General features: G+C 38.7%; 1 long non-coding RNA gene across 1 annotated transcript in view; it reads right to left on the minus strand.

Moving 5' to 3' along the window:
• Positions 1–913: 913 nt before the first annotated feature.
• Positions 914–17,537, minus strand: part of LOC143649535 (uncharacterized) — a 46,840-nt gene continuing 30,216 nt past the window's right edge. The window contains exon 3 of the long non-coding RNA XR_013159090.1: positions 914–1,019. This is a non-coding gene — a long non-coding RNA (uncharacterized LOC143649535). The remainder of the gene's footprint in view (positions 1,020–17,537) is intronic.

Genomic DNA, 17,537 nt, shown 5'->3' on the forward strand with positions numbered 1-17,537 from the left:
AATTTGGCAATAACAACTTTTAAAATACATGTACCTTTTGACCCAAATCTTCCTGCTAGGAATTTTTCCTTCAGATATTCCAGAAGATTGTGTGGGATATCATGTGGACAAGGATGCATGTTATAGCATCTGTGAGGCTACCTGGTAAGAATTTTGTCTCTGTCACTTAGCTGTTCACTTTAGGCAAGTGCTGAAGTTCTGTGGCCATTGTTCTCCTCAAGTATAAGTTGAGGACAATAGTGATAGCTTCTCCTCAGGACTGTTGCAAGCATTAAATGAGTTAATGCATGTAAAGTACTTAGAATGGTACCTGACACAATATAAACACCTAATAAATGTCAGCTATTATTATTATTATTAACAAAAGACTTGAAACTGCCTAAATTCAATTTAACTAAATTAAAAGAATGGGATCATGTGGGCCAACATAGCATATTTCCAAAATTTATTTTACATACACTACCATTTGAGAGTTAGGGGGGAATGTGTGTGTGTGTGCAGTTGTACATTTATAATAGAAAAACAGAAAACTTCTGGAGGGATAGTCAAATAATTGTTAATAGTCATTGGTTTTAAGGAAGAGACTTGCAGTTTAGAGTAAAAGGGAAACATGTTTTTCATTTTATGAACTTTAATACAATTTGATTATTTTAGCATGTATATAGTATTTAAGCTGCTTTTTTTAAGATAATTTTCTTAAAATCCTCATCAGGAGAAGAAAGAACAAGGACTAAAATCCAAATTTTCTGCCACCAACTCCAGTGCTTTTTCAATTTTAATCAATATTAACGTAACCCCAGTAAGAAACCACAATGGTCTATTGGAAGAAAGGAACTACAAATGTACCATGCCTGTAGCATATGGTATTTAATAAGATGAGAAACAGATGAAGCAAAGAACAGTTAATAAGTATCCTAAGGCTACACTGATGAGATCAATGTCACCAAGATGGATTTGGAGTTAGAAGATGTGGTTTAATCCTGGGTCTTTCTTTCATTTGCCGTGTGACCTCGTGAGTCCTGTGGATGAAACAAAAGGACACATATGAAAGCATCGTGTACCATGCCTGGCATGAAGTCAATCCTCAATCCATTAGTTGAATTGGATGGATTCTTCTCCCTTTTCTTCCCTTAGACATTCACTCCGTGTCTAATGCCATTATTATTCTACCAAGCTCCACTGCCTGTGGGCTCTGGGAGATCGTGCCCCCTGATATTGGTAGGAAGAGCACATCTAAAAAATTCCATTTCTAAAATCTCTACCTACACTCAGGCGTGGGAGGTGACCAGTCCGCCATGTTAATGCGTGTCCTTCTGTTTTCTCCCTTGCTCTGAAAGAAGCCCACGTGGCCTCCTGTAAAGATGGTCATTAATCCAGAGTGGGAGAGAAAACAAGGGACTTGGAGGGAAATTGCTTGTAATTGCAGCTCTCTATTAGTATGTTTTTTTCTGAAACCTGGAGCTGAAACTAGTGAAATGTATTTATTCCCAGCACAATTTAAATGTGAATTAAGCAGTGTTATGAAGCTAGGCTATTTGAGGACAAAGCTGCCCTTCATGTGGCGTATTTGGAATTATTATTTGAAAATAAATGTCTACCTGAGTGAAAATGCTCCATGCCAGGCTAGTAGGGGCAGTCCTTAAGGCACTCATCTGACCAGCAGCTCTGACACTGTTGATTAACTAGTAGCCTCTGGGAAACTTCTATGCAATGTAATTTTTTTCATCTTTAAACTGAGATAATCTCAACCTTAAGTGCACAGCAGGCAAATAGAGAATTTAAATGATGGTAAATGGGAAGTTTATGCCCAATATATAAGAAGCTGCTTCTGACATTCAGTTCTATTGGAAAATGTGGGTCCAATGTTATAATATTTTTCTTTAGGGAAATCTAACAATTTTTAATGTTGGCAACTAATTTAAAATATTTGTTAAACTCCATTTGACCTAACTAAAATTCTATGGGGGATTAATTACGCCAGCCCTCCCAGCCACCAGGCTAAGGAACATGGAAGTAGCCTTACCATTCAAGATTTTATATCTCCATTATTAGCTGGAGAATAAAAAGTCTCACACTTACTTCCATCCAGTATTCAAAATGGTGCTGTGGTGTGGAGGATGAAGTTGGAAGCCATTGGTTGAACCCCATTTCCATTCCATGGTAGTAGTGTGTGATTTGGACACGGTCATTTACCCTCTCTAAATCTCAGTTCCCTCATCTGGAAATGGGAATACTAAGACTTTCCTCACTACTGAGTGAGGCTCAAAAAAAATTTTTTTTTGCATGGAGTGCATTTAAAACTGAAAATGTAATACAAATATGAGATTATGAGGGTTATATGTTTAAAAGCAGAAGATGCAAAGGACTCCATGTAAAGAAATTGCCAAAATTTTTCATGGGAAGAATCAAGATTGGATTTTCTTTAATTATGTCTGATCACAGAGCCTAGTAATCGAAAACATGAACCCTGAGACTAGACCACATGAATCTGAAGTTAGACTCTCCTGCTATCTAACTGTATATAGTTGGCCAAGTACCTCTGTTTCCTCTTTATAGGTAGAGATAATTATAGTTCTTCTTTTAGAGTGTTGTTATGTATATCCCTAAAGTGACCCCCAATAATTCCCACCTTCTGGTGTCTACATTTTTGTGGAATACCCTTCCCTTGAAGGGCATTTGCTTCTAACCAATAGAATATAACGAAGTTAATGGATGTCACCCCCATAGTTACATTATGCTGTATAAGACTCTGTTTGACAGACTAGAGCTAGCAACTCTTCTTGTGAGTTTGATGAAGCAGGATACCATGTTGGAAAACCCATGTACAAGGAACTAGGTGCAGCCTCTAGGGCCTGAGAGTTGCCTCCAGGGGAAAAAAACCAACTGGGGCCCAAAATCATGCAGTAACAAGAAAATAAACTCTGCCAACAATCTGAATGAGCTTAGAAGTGGAGTCTTCCCCAGTCGAGCCTCCAAATAAGAACACAGCCTGATTGATACTTTGATTGCAGCCTTAGGAGACTCTGGGCAGAGGGCCCAGTTATGCTTAGCCCAGACTCCTGACCCATGGAAACTGTGAGATAGTAAGTGTGTGTTCTTTTAATCCAGTAAGCGGGTGGTAATCTGTTATTCAGTGGCAGAAAATTAATACAATCCTTTATAGTATTGCTATGCATATTAAATGAGTTAATATTTGTAAAATGCTTGTACTTCAACAACATACAAATGATAACATAATTAAAATTCTGGATGACCGGTTTATTATCAAATACTGGTTGTGTTGCTCTAGCTTTTGCTTATGTTTATGCCTGCATTGGAGACATATATTGCCTCTTTAACTTTCCCAAACTCATGAGAAGATATATTCTTTAAAAGATCCCATTCTTGCCCTACCTGTTAACCCAGTTGCCACGCCCACCAAGAACTTCTGAGAGCCCCTTAGTTATAAGTGTGTAAAAATAGGTAACTAAATACAGCCCTGTCTATTATCTGCCATGTTTTTCCAGAGTTGCTTGGCTCACCCAATAGCAAAGTCCAACACCAAAACCACATGATGCTATTTCCAACTCTGGCAAAATTTGGGGGTCCCAGAGCTGTCATGAGTTTCATGCAAAAGTGGAAATGACTATGTCTCAAACCCTGTGCACTTCATCACCTGGTGCCCTAAGTGACATGACTGATTCCAAGAGACTCACCAAATCTCGTATGGGTCTTTGCCTCTAATCCTAATCCATAGTCAATAAAAGACCCAACTTAAAATGAGGACAGTCTAGGACAAACACAGTGCCCTCCTCTCCACTGACATGAGTCACAAAACAACTCTCAGCCTCATTTTGAGTCACTTCCCTTCCATCCTGCTCAAATCCAATCATTTAAAGTTTTCTCCTTTTTTCCTTGAACACCTAATACTTTCTTCCACATGTTCCCTTTGACTGTGTCTCTTTTCCCTCTTTCCTCACAGGCCAGTCACCCACATCTTCTTTGCCTAACTCAATTTAGCCCCTATTCTCAGTGAAACCTTCCCTGATTATCCAAACTGGATTATTGCTACATTGGAAATTCCCCTCACATCCTCAGCTTCCCTTTTGAAGCATTACTTTTTATGTTTTTCCAACCAGATAGAGTATGAAGTTCAAGAGCATGGAGTCATGTGTGGATTTATTAACCAGTGTATCCCTAGTGCTTCACACAACGCCTAGAACATCGAAAGTGCTGAATGAATGTGTGTTAATGAACATAGCCACATTTTATAGTTGAGGAAATTGAGACTTAGGAAGTTTAAGTACTTTATCAGGGCACATAGCTAGTAAGGGGTAGAGCCAAGGCTCACATCTAGATGCCCCAATTCTTAAAGTCCTGAACTCTAAGCCATCTTAAAGCAGGAATACAGCCCCACGTTCTACTTCCTGAGTTCACCCCTAAGGGAAAGCACAAGTTGAACAAATGTCCCATGGTCTTTTTTTTTTCTTAAGAAGAATCATCTGTTTTTTCTGTGGTGATTAAAAATAAAACTAATATATGTATTTGAAAATGCCATTACCACATTGTTCTGTGGAAACTTGCCACCTTATAGTTGGTTTCATCAAGTCTGAAGAAGAAAAGCTTCCGGGGATGTCAGATTCCAGTAACAGACCAAACAATGTGCCAGCAGATCAGAAAGAAAAGTTCCCAAGTAGCCTTGTTACCTCCCCAGAAGGCAGTGGGAGAGGATGGTGTCACCACAAGGAACTGAAACTATTATATGAGGACAGGCCAGGAGCTGCAGGGCACCATGGGCCTATAGAAGAAAGAAATAGGTTTGAGGTTCAAGATTTCAAGGGAGCCACCCAATGAGGTCCCTTAGTCCCATGGGAAGTATTTGAAGCACTCGAGTTATTAATAACAGCTAACCTATATTGGGCTTTCCATCCATCCATCCATTCATCCATTTGTCTCTCAAATATTTCCTGGCAGCCTACTTAGTCCTAAACTATGCCAGGCACTGAGGATAGAGACTGAGGCGCTGTTATCATGAGACACACATTCTGGTGTATGTAAGACATAATAGCAAATACATAAATATTATATAATTTAATGTCAGGCAGTAATAAGTATTATGAAGAAAAATAACACAAGATGAAAGGACCTAGAGTAGCAGAGGGAGTCATTTTAGATAACATTGCATGACACAAAACATGACTGCATGTGATTCTTACAACCACCCTTTGAAGTGGGTACCGGAACCTTTAAAGCAGAGGAATAAAAGGTAGGAAAATAGGCATAGTTGTCCATGAGTCAGACTCATACTCAAGCCCATTGGGCGCCAAAGCACATATACTTGTCACTTCCTCTCCTTAGCCCTAGGGATTTGGGCCCATAAGAGCTGTACCAGAGAGGTCCTAGTCTGCTGCTCAAATTTTTGCTCCAAAACAAACATTTATTAAATTCATGGGATTTTTTTTTTTACTCTGCAATAAGCTCTGGGAATATCTATTGATGTTTATCATATTAGAAATTAAATCTAGAAAGGTGTTTAAATATGAATTTATTTATTTAAAATGATAATAAATCTGTTATATGCTAATATAGACAACATTTTTTATGAAAAGAAAGTATTTTCCAATAAAAAAATTTTTAATGAGAAGCATAGGATAGATTTAAATTGTTGCAAATCTCTTTAATAACTGGCCTAATAGAAGATAGCTAGATTCTCACACTTACTTTTTCACTCATTCTGTTGCAATATTAGGTATCAGGTATCAGGGAAAGAAAGTGAATGAAGCAAATAACATCTTAATATGACTATGAAAATACTTGTGACCCCAGGGACCCTTTGAAAGGTCTCAGGGATCTGAAGAGTCCTTGGACCATGCTTTGAGAACCTAAAGTTCAAGGTGTGAAGGGAAGGAACTGATTAGGTTGGGAGATGAGGCTTGAGAGAAATGAAGGAGTCAGATGGCATTTTATGGATTTCATGGAAGGCTTAAAAGTCAAGGGGTGACAAAGTCATTTACTCTTAATATTATTTTGGGGCGATCATGGGCTTTAATGAGAAAAATGGTTGAGAAGGACCAGGAGGTGGGGAGGGTGGAGAACCAGTGAGGAGGCTGCAACCTTAAAACAGATGAGACACGAAAGTGGCCCGAACTGAAGTCCTGGCAGTAGATATGAAGAGGCATCAAGGAAGAAGAACAGACAGGATCTTGGGACAAGTTATACGTGAGGGAAGAGGAAGGAGGAGCGGGTGACACCCCAGTTTCTGACATCAACAGCTAAGCGAGTGCATAGTGCGACCCCAGGAGGAAGAGCAGGTTTGAGGTGGAAAAGAACTCCACTATGGACATCTAATAAGAGTTTCCTAATAGGCGGTTGACAGACGGGTCAGAGGACAGCAGCGGTATCTAGGAATACAAAAGCATAGCCTAGGGAAACTCAAACAAGGGAATACAAGGACAAACTGTTTGACAGAGATCACACATCTTTTAAGAGTCTTTAAACATTTTTCAACAAGATAAAATATGAAAAGTATTGTCACAGTATATGGCCTGTAGTGATCACTCAAATAAGTCAATTTTTACCTTCATTTGTTTCATTTCTTCTAACTCTCAAATGAGTTGCAGAGGTGATCTCTCTGTAGTCCCCTTACTTCCTACTCACAGTTAGTGACATCCATTTGGGATAGTCCAATGACCTTACTGAAACAATGACCTTGCTTAAAGTCAGAAGTTTAGTGCAATCATCTTCAGGCTTGTGACCAGGGAAATTAGTAAGTTTGGAAAATATAAGGTAGCTATGCTGCAACTTCCCAGTTAAACATGCAGTATTGAAAACTGAGATCAAGATATTAAGCACCTAGTCTTACAGTGCTTCAGAAGCAGAAGGAATCTGGTGCTGAATTGTACATCTACCACATAGGGTTGACCCACGATGGCAATGATGAGCACCCACACTGACCACGCAAGGGGTGTAGGTACGATTTATAGTCACAGGGTGCACAGAAGCAAAAAAGGTACACAAAGCCAGTAAAGGCTCATATAACTGCTGTTCATTCATTCATACATTTACTCAACAGGTATCCATTCTTGCCCAACTTTAGACAAAGCAAGGTGCTAGGTCCCATGGGAGCTGTGAAATGGAATGAAACTAGGTCTACAGTTGTGGAATTTGCGGACTCCAACACTAATCGAGTTTACTTCTAGAGTGCTTACTGCGCAGTTCTAAGCATTTTACACACATTGACTCTCTCACTCTACATACAAATATATAGAATATGTATTAATTTGACAATTCTCATTATGTAAATGAGAAAGCTGAAGCAAGGAGAGATTAAGGCATTTGCCCAAGTCCCTAGAGCTTGTGCTCAAGTTGGGGAGATAAGGGAATGACTGAGAGGATGCTGGATGTGTGCTGGGTCCTGCAGAATGGGTCCAGGAAGGAGTATCACAAAGAGACGGTCCGTGGGAACAGAGCATGACCGGTGGAAGCAGATGCATTACAGGGAGAATATTGAGAGATGAGGAAGGAAGCACAGAGCCAGCATGGCACAGCTTTGGCACTTCATAAATATCTGTTGAATAAGGGTTTGAGGAGGAAAATATATTAACAAAAATATACAGAAATATATTAGGATCAAATTGCTGAAGGTCTGAAAGGCCTGGGCTAAAGAATTAGGCCATTATTTATATAAATTGTGGGGAGCAAGAGACGACATAATATAAAGAACGGTTCAGAAAAATTGGCAGATGGTGTAACAGAAGATTTGAAGAAGAGGGATTTTGAAGGCAACAAAAATAAATTGTTGGGGGGGTAGACTGCAGTTCAAAGAAGAATAGACAATGGTTGGCTTGTTTTTATAGTAAATAATCTTTATGTAATTCCTTTTCTTGTTATACAGTAACAAATGCTCACTATGTCAAATTTGGGAAATCCAGGAAAGGGGAAAAATGGAAATAGCCATGATACTCATACTTGAAGCTAGTTACTATTAAAATATTTATTTCCATGCATTTTTCTAGGTATATATTCTCAAGATAGACTGAGAATAAAAGGTAGGTAGTGATAGACAGACAGAAAGACAGACAGATAGATAGATAGATAGATAGAGATGGAATTGATTGACAAAATGTAGTCTGGATACTGGTTTTTCTCCCCCTGTTTTGTATTATATTGGGGAAAAATTTCCCATGCCATCAAACATTTCTTGACATTTTTAATAACCTCAGAGTTGACTGAAATATTACAATTTATTTAAGCAATAGGCTGTTGTTAAATACTTACTTTAGTTCCTATTTTGTTTTTTTATTTGCAAATAGTGCTGCAGGGAACAACCTTCTACATAAACTTGCACCCTTACCTCTGAATATTTCTTTAGATTCAATTCCTAAACAGTGAAATAATTAGATTTAAGTGTTGGGCATTTATAAGGTTCTGCATCTGCAGTCCCGGATTGCTTTGCAGAAAGATTGCAACAAATTGCATATACCTCAGCTACAGGCAAAAGTTTACTGGTGCACAGATCATTTTGTGTTAGTTTTTGAGTACCTAACCCTGAATTGTGTGAATTATGCCAGGTCACATTTTCAAATTGGATTTTAAATATTTTTACTTGGATTATTTGTCAGATTAGGAGAGTTCTATCTTGAAGTCAAATTTCAACAGTGGTTCCAGGATTGGAAAAACAGCCATTTATTTCGTGTGAGTAGAAAAGGAGATTGTCATTACTGAGTTCATTGCCAGACAGTGCAGGCAATGCAGCTTGGAGACGTCTCTTTAAAGAAATGGGAGGACTGGATTTTCAGATACCCTTTCCTAAACCAGCTTCAAAATGGGCAATCCTAATCATTTTGGGCCTGATATATCCTATATTTTATTCCTTTTCTGTCTCTTCCTGATGAGCTGGGTTTTAGCCAATTTACTTTGCATTGACACCTCCTCCAGAGGACTGAAAGAAGAAATAAAAAGAGAAGAAAACCTTCCCAGGCTTCTTTTTGATTAGTAGGAGGGTAATATTAGAAGGTAAGTGTATACTCAAATATTCCCTTTTCACTCTGACCTTCAGATTGCAGAAAACTGAGAGATTGCTGTATGTGTCATACAAATGATTGGGAAGGTTTTTCTTTCAGTCACAAAGATGCCTGATTTCTATCTAGTGTCAAAAAGACATGTTGAAGTCCTACCCCCAGAACCTGTGACCTTACTTGGAAACAGGGTCGTTGCAGATGCGATCAGGTTAAGAGGAGGTCATACTGAACTGGGTGGTCCCTAATCCAATGAGACGGGCATCCTTATATGAAACACAGAAGAGACGCAGACAGAGACTCAGAGAGGAGAACACCATGTGAAGATGGAGACATACAGCACAAAGATGACAGTGAAGATGGAGACAGAGATTGGAATTATGTTGCCACAAGCCAACAAATGCCTGGGGCCACCAGAAGAAGAAAGGAAGGATTCTTCCCTAGAACCGTCAAAGGGACGGTTCATTTTAAACAACAAAATCACCAACAAAATGTATAAAAATAAGAAAAATGAGGCACTAAATATACGGTATAAAGTTGGTTTACAACATGACAGCTGCAACCTTACGTGGGTACATCCACGTCCACAATTTTTTACCACGCTGCACATATCCACAAACGGCCACAAAAGCACAGTGAGTTTTAATTATGGGGTTTCAAATGACTGTTCCCGAGTAGGTGAATTCACAGATACAGGATCCATGATTTATGAGATCGATCATCCTTTGTTACAGAAGCTCAGGGAGATTAACACAATGCCTAATCCTTATAAAGCCTTGAATATAGAAGACCCAAGGTGCCCCAAGAAATGCCCCTAGAATTTGTTGTGTCTTCTCCCACTTATCATCATAGCATGCCCCAGTTTGCTTATCTCTATGATGAAGTGGGAGCAGGTAAATTAAGTTACTTTCAACGACCCTGTTTGTCCTGGACTATGCAAAGTTCATCCCTGCCTTTGCACTTGCTGCTGCTTCTTCCTGGATTGCTCCTTTTTATCATTCAGGCCGCAGCTTATGTTGCTGAGAGATGCTCCAATCTAACACATTCCACTCCACCATGCTCCATGACACCCTCCCTGTGGCCCGCCATTCCCTATCCCATTACTTCTGTACAGTCTTCTCAATGCTTATCAACACAAGAAATTATCATGTTCATTCATTCTTGCTTGTTCACTCTATCTCCCCCCTGCTGGAACATGAGATTCATGGGAGCAGAGGCTTTCTCCCATTCAATACTGTCTACCCAAGTCTAGAACAGTGCCTGGCACATATAGACACTCAAGAGATATTTGTAATGTGACTGAATTAAGTTAGTTGAAGGATAATCTTAGTGTAGCAAGAACAGTTAGCCAAGTGAAGATGAAGGATGAGAGTATCCCAGACAGGAAGACCAGTATGTTCAAAGTCCTTGAGGCTGGAAGAGCATGGAGTATTAAGGGAACTGAAAAGAAGGCCAATGCAGCTGAAGCATGGAAAGCAACGGAAGCCTGATATAAGACGAGGTTGTTGAATGAGTAGGGCTGGAGCATGCTGGGTCTTATGGGTCCTGCTGAAGATTTGAGCCTTCTATCAGGGCAGTGGGAAGTTGTTCTAAGGCTTAAGCAACAGGTTCAGGTTTGTGTTTCTAAAAGAGCCCTCCATAGTCAGTGCATGGGTTCAGGGTTGGCACTGACACTGTGACACACTCCCTTTCCCCTGCCTCGGTAGTAACAGCCAGGAAAATGTGATTATTTCCTAATGGCAGGTAAAAAATGAAGATTCTGAAAGGATAAACATATTGCTTAAGGTCAAAGTGACTCGATTCTGGCCTGTTTTGGCTCAAAGCAGCAATAAATGAAGGAAAGGGGAGGCACGTAACGAGATCACACAAATGAGTCCCCTTGGCAATGCTCCCACCATCTCCCCCTCCTTTTGTCCTTAGTAGGGAGTGCATCTGGCATAACACCCATTAGAGCCCTTCCTTATAATAAATCTTTAACTTCCTTGCAAAAAGACCGTCATGAATCTCGTTTCTTAAAGAGCTCTCCTGCTACCTGAATTTCAACAATCTTCTTAAGTGTAGAAACTAGGCCTCTTGTTGTTCATGGTCAAAATCCAAATCTTGGATGAACAGACTTATGATGCCACTGCACTGCAACAGCAATAAAACCAGTCATCCATCTGCCTCAAACAATTGACATTGGTGTTTTTCACTTGTAACTTCAGAGTCCTCTGCCCTTGTTTGCTTCCACATCGCTCTTTTCTTGCTCCTCTTCTCCAAAAGAGGATAGTGAGAGCCCAGTGTAGGACTGCTAGAGAGAGAAAGAACAGAGGCAGTATACAATTACTGAGTCCCTACTATTGCCAGGCTTCATGCCTGGTGCTTTGGCATGCATGATTTCATTTGATCCACATGCAATTATCCCTTCCCTGTGTCACTCATTAAGAGACCTAGATCACATTTTCCACATAAATCAAACTGAACATATTAGAATCAAAGTAGATATTTTCTATTCCTTGGATCTAACCTCATCACCTCTCACATTGTAAGGCACCTCACAGCCAACCCAGCCTTGGGTTTTTCTCCCAACTATCCCATGCTCCATTACTACCCGAGTCATCTGGCTGAAGCACAAATCTGGTCTTGTTTCTCCTCCTGCTCAGAAACATTCACTGGCTCCCCATTGCCTGCAGTTTATTGCCCAATATGGAACAAAAACAACCATGCTAGAAATACAATAGTAAAAGAATACCATTAGAACAAGGAGAGTGGAATGATTATCATGCTTTTGTTGAGATGATGAGATAGCAGTGTTCAGGAGCAGGGAAGGCTCCATAGAAGATGTCTGAGCTGGGCTTGGTGGTAGATAAAAGGGTAGCTCTAGAAAGAGGGCAGCACATGTGCAGAGGCACTGAGTGGTGAAAACTCTACTCTAGCTTCCCTGTACTCTAATGAGTGTTATATTTTTAGTTATTGCACCATGGAATCTTTTTCGCAGGGGTCTAAATAGCAGCATAGCAGCAAGTAATGATTTGTCACAGCTAGGTTGTCAGGTAACTTATCTGATATTAATGCCCATGTTATTTGGGGGATGATTTATGAAATTCAGTTTCTTCACCAAAAAGCCAACCAATTTGGTTAATAGTCAGGAGAGAGCTTGGAGAAAAGTGGTCTCTAGAGAAGGAAACCGAGGCTACTCCCCACTGTCCAATCCCCCACCTACACCTGTAACGGAACTCTGAAGTAGTGATTTGGATCAAGGTCATAGAAAATGGAGCCATAGTGTTGGGGCAGAGTTTCTGGTATGAAAAGGAAAATGATCAGGACCCCTGGAATTTGAATGTCATGGCGTCTTTGGATTTACTTTCATGCCTCCTATTTTTGCATTGGAAAAATCTCTCTTCTTCCCTAAGGCTAGGGAGGGGATATCTGTGCCCTGGGAAGACCAAGAAGACACCTTAAAGGAACCAAAATTAAGGGGTCAGAATCCTTCAGGGAAAGAATCCTTCATCTGTCTGCTGAGGCATATGTTAGTCTAGACTTTAAGCTAAAGCAGCAAAAAGAGTCCTTAAAATGTTTCCAGCTTTAGTTATTGGGTCTAAGGGCTCTAAAGACAGATTTGGGTCTAAATAGACCCCTTCCTTTTCAAATACAGTGCTAACTTTGGCGCTTAAGATCTCTTAATTTGAATACAGGAGCCTCCAGCTTCTTCTCCCTCCCCACAGCACCCAAGACCATCTTTATTTGAGGTCAGCATGATCATAACTCTCCCTTGGCAGACCCACACAATTTAATTCAAACTTCTTGGCATGCATAAGTTATTTGTCCCCATGTCCACCATTCCGATCTCAGGGCCCACACTTCCTCACCTACAATACATGGTCAACTCACATGAACCGGTTACCAATCCCTAGACATAACTCCACCCAGTTTTACTTCTTCATGCACTTGCATATGTTCTCCCTCAATCTGAGATATATTTCCTACCTTGTCTGTTTGGTAAAACCTTACTCATGCTTAGGTTTTCTTGGTAACCTCCACTTTTCTTGGTAACCTCCACCAACTCCACTCACCATGATAGAATCAAATGTTTATAGAATGTGTAACAATGGATTGTAATGGTCCTTTCAAGTGTTGAAAAAAAAAAAGAGCTGTCATCCACGTATCCTCTATCTGGTGAAATTATGCTTCAGAAATAAAGGGAAAATAAAGATCTTCTCAAATGAAAAAAAAAAAAAACTAAGAGAATTTGCTGCCAGAAAACCCACCCTTAAGGAATAGCTAAAGGAAATGCTCCAAATAGAAAGAAAATGATAACAGAAGAAGACTTGGAGCTTAAGAAATTAAAAAGGAGCAACAAAATGGGTTAAAACAGGATAAATATAATATACTACCTTCCTTTCACGAGTTTCTTAAAACACATTTGATGGTTGAAGCAAAATTTATAATACCATCTGATGGGTGCTCAATGTATTTACAGGAAGTGCTTAAGACAATTTGTATTTTATAAGGGAGACGAGTAAGGGACCTAAATGGAAGTAGGGTTTCAAAACTTCACTCAAAGCAGAAATACTTAGAGCAGCCACTAAAGAAAAGTATGCAGAGCAATACGCTCAAAGGAATTGTGAATAGAGGAAAACTTTTTTTTTTAATGTTCAGGTAATGCCCAGAAGGTAAAGAAGAGAAACAGAGAAAGGAGAAACAGAAGGGGGAAAACAGAAAGAAAGTAATACAAATGGGAGATTTAAGCCCTAACATATCAATAATTAATTTAGATACCATCTACTAAAAGACAGAGATCAACAGAATGGATAAAAAATGACCCAACAATATGCTGTCTACAAGAAACTCACTTCAAATATAACAGCTGTATGTTTCCTGTTGCTGCTGTAACAAACCACAACAAATTTTTGGATTAAAACCACAAAAACTTATTATCTTACAGTTCTGGAGGTTAGAAGTCAAAATATTTTTTATTGGGCTAAAACCAAATTATCAGCTTCTGGAGGTTCTAATGGAGCATCTATTTCTTTCCTTTTCCAGCTACTAGAGTCTGCTTACATTCCCTGGCTCTTGGTCTCTTCCTTTATCTTCAAAGCCAATAGTAGAGCATCTTTGAAACTCTCTGCTCTCTGACCTCAGCTTCAGGAATCTCATCAACTTCTCTGACTCTTGCCTCCTTCCTTTCCTTATAGGACCCTAGTGACTATATTGAGCTCACTAGATAATCCAGGATAATCTCTCCACCTCGACATTCTTAATCACATCTGTAGAGTCCCTTTTGCCACGTGAGATATCATAGTCACAGCTTTAGGGGATTAGGATGTGGACACCGTGGGAAGCCACTTTTTCTGCCTACCACAGTGATATAGATAAGTTGAAAGTAAAAGTCTGGAAAAATATGCAACATGTAAACATTAATCAGAAACAGCATGATGGCCATATTAATATCAGTTAAAGTAGATGTCAGAGAAAAGTAAAAAAGAATATTGCCAGGACAAAGAAAGACATTACTTAATGATGAATAATTGATACACCAAGAAGGCATAGTGATGCTAAATATACACACACCAGGGTTGGCCATGGTGGCTCAGCAGGCAGAGTTCCTGCCTGCCATGCCAGAGAGCCGGGTTCGATTCCCGGTGCCTGCCCACACAAAAAAAAAAGTTAAAAAAAAATATGTACATATACACACACCAAATAAGAGAGTTTCAGTCTGTGAAGAAAAAAATGATAGAACTGAAAGGAGAAAGAGACAATCCAAAATTATAGTTAAGGATTTCAGCACACCACTCATAGCAACTTGTAGAGTTACTAGGCAAAAAATAATTAAGAAAATAGAAAAACTGAAAAACACCAACAACCAAAAGAATCTAATTGCTCTTATAGACTACTGCACATAACAAAAACACAACACACTTTTTTTTAAAGCACTCATGGAACATCCACAAAGATTGACCATATTTTGGGTCATAAAACAAAACTTGACAAATTTAAAATAATTGAAACCATACAAGTGCCTGTTCTCTGGTCATAATGGAATCAAACAAGGAATCAATGACAAAAGCAACAACAAGTTATTCAAAGCTGTGGAAATTAAACAACACACTTCATAGGTCAAGAGGCAGTCTAGAAGTAAATAAAATACTCATAGAACTGAGTGAAAATAAAAAGACAACATATCAAAAGTTGTTAGATGCAGTCAAGCAGCTGAGAGAAAAATTTATAGCATTAAATACTTACTTAGAAGAAAGGAAAGATCTCAATCAATAATCTAAGGTCCTACCTAAAGAATCTAGAAAAGGAAGAGTTAAATTAAACACAAAGCAACCCAAACAAAGGCAATAATAAGGAGTACAAATAAATTAAATTGAAAACTAGGAAACAAAATGAAACAAAAAGCTGTTTCTTTGAAAATATTCAATAAAATTATAAACCTCTAGCAAGAGTGACAAAAGATAAAAAGAGAAAAGTCTTGAATCACCAATATCAGGAATAAAATATGGGATATCATTACATGTCTTGTAGCTACTAAAAGAAAACAAGGAAATACTACAAATAACTTTGCATTAATAAATTCAACATCTTAGAAGAAATTATTCCATTCCTCAAAATCCAAAAACTTTCCCAAAACTCAATCAGGGTGGAATGGATAACCTGAATAGCCCTTTAACCAGTAAAGAAACGAACTGCATTCATAATTTAAAAGCTTCTGAAAAGGAAATTTCCAGGCTCAAAATGGTTTCATTGTAAAATGCACTGTAAAAAACATTTAAAGAATTAACATAAATTTTATACAATCCTGTCCAGAAAATAGAGAGGAGTGTCTTCGCACTCTACTCATTTTATGAGTCCAGTATTACCCCGATAACAAACCAGAGAAAGACAGTTAAAAAAAAAAAATCCTATGGAGCAATAACTCCCATGAACTCAAAATTAAACTCCCATATACTCAAGATTCCTTTAAAAGTTAGCAAATTGAATCCATCAATGTATATTAAAAATTTTTAAATACACCATGACCAAGTGGGATTTATTCCAAGTGTGTAAAGCTGGTTCAACATTTGTAAATCAACAAATATTGCCAAGTAGATCAACAGACTAATGAAGAGAGATCATGTCATAACATGAATTGACGAACAAAAAGTATGTGATAAAATCTAACATCCATTCATGATTTTAAAATGAATAGCAAACTAGGAATAGAAGGAAAGTGTCCTAACTTCATAAAGAATACATATTTTACAAATCTACAGCTAGCATCATACTTAATGGTAAAAGACAGAATATTTTCCTGTAAGATTGTGGAGAAGATAAAGTTGCTCACACACACGCTATTCTTTTTCTTTTTTGTGTGGGCAGGCACAGGGAATCGAACCCGGGTCTCTGGCATGGCAAGCGAGAACTCTGCCTGCTGAGTCACCGTGGCCTGCCCACACACACTATTTTTACTCAACACAGTACTGTTCTAGGCTGCATCAGTCAGGCAAGAAAAAGAAACAAAAGGCATCCATGTAGGAAAGGAATAAACTAAACCATCTCTTTTTGTAGATGGGGTGACTGTCCATGTAGAAGTTCCCAAGAAATTTGCTGGAAAAAAACCCCTAGAACTGATAAAAGTGAATTTAGTAAGATCACAAGGATACAAGATTAATATGTAAAAATCAATTCTATTTCCATATACTAACATGGAATATATGTAAACAGAAATAAAAAGTACAATACTATTTAAAATTTGTCTAAAGAAAATGAAACACAAATATAAATCTAACAAAGGATAGGATCTGCATGCTGGAAATTACAAAATACTGATGAAAGAAGGCGTTTCGCAGGGTGCCCATACTAAAAAAAAAAAGAAAAAAGAAATCAAAGAAGGTCTAAATAATCGGAAAGACTTACCACATCATGGATTGGAAAACTCAACATAGTAAACTGATACACAAATTTAACACAATTCCTATAAAAACCCCAGTTTTAGACAGGCTTATTCTAAAATTTACATGAAAAGGTGAAGGCCCTAGAATATCCAAAACAATTTTGAAAAAGAATAAAGTGGGAGGAATCACTCTACCTGATGTTAAGACTTAATATGTGTAGTAATTAGATTTAGTTGTCAACTTGGCCAGGTGAAGGCATCTAGTTCTGTTGCTGTGGACATGAGCCAATAGTATTTGAACCTCATCTGTTGCTCATTACATCTGCAGTCGGCTAGAAGACATGCCTGCTGCAATGAATGACATTTGACTTAATTGGCTGGTGCTGCTTAAATGAGAAAGCACAACATAGCACAGCCCAAGCAGCTCAGCATGCCTCATCTCAGCACTCGCAGCTCAGCCCAGGCCTTTGGAGATGCAGAAAGAAATCACCCCAGAGAAAGTTGTTGGAACCCAGAGGCCTGGAGAGAAGGCCAGCAGAGACCACCTTGCGCCTTCCCATGTAAAAAAGAACCTCAGTTGAAAGTTAGCTGCCTTTCCTCTGAAGAACTAATGAAATAAATCCCCTTTTATTAAAAGCCAATCCATTTTTGGTGTGTTGCATTCCAGCCGCCAGCAAACTAGAACA

Source organism: Tamandua tetradactyla, chromosome 11 (genome assembly GCF_023851605.1).
Source record: "Tamandua tetradactyla isolate mTamTet1 chromosome 11, mTamTet1.pri, whole genome shotgun sequence".
Classification (NCBI taxonomy): domain Eukaryota; kingdom Metazoa; phylum Chordata; class Mammalia; order Pilosa; family Myrmecophagidae; genus Tamandua; species Tamandua tetradactyla.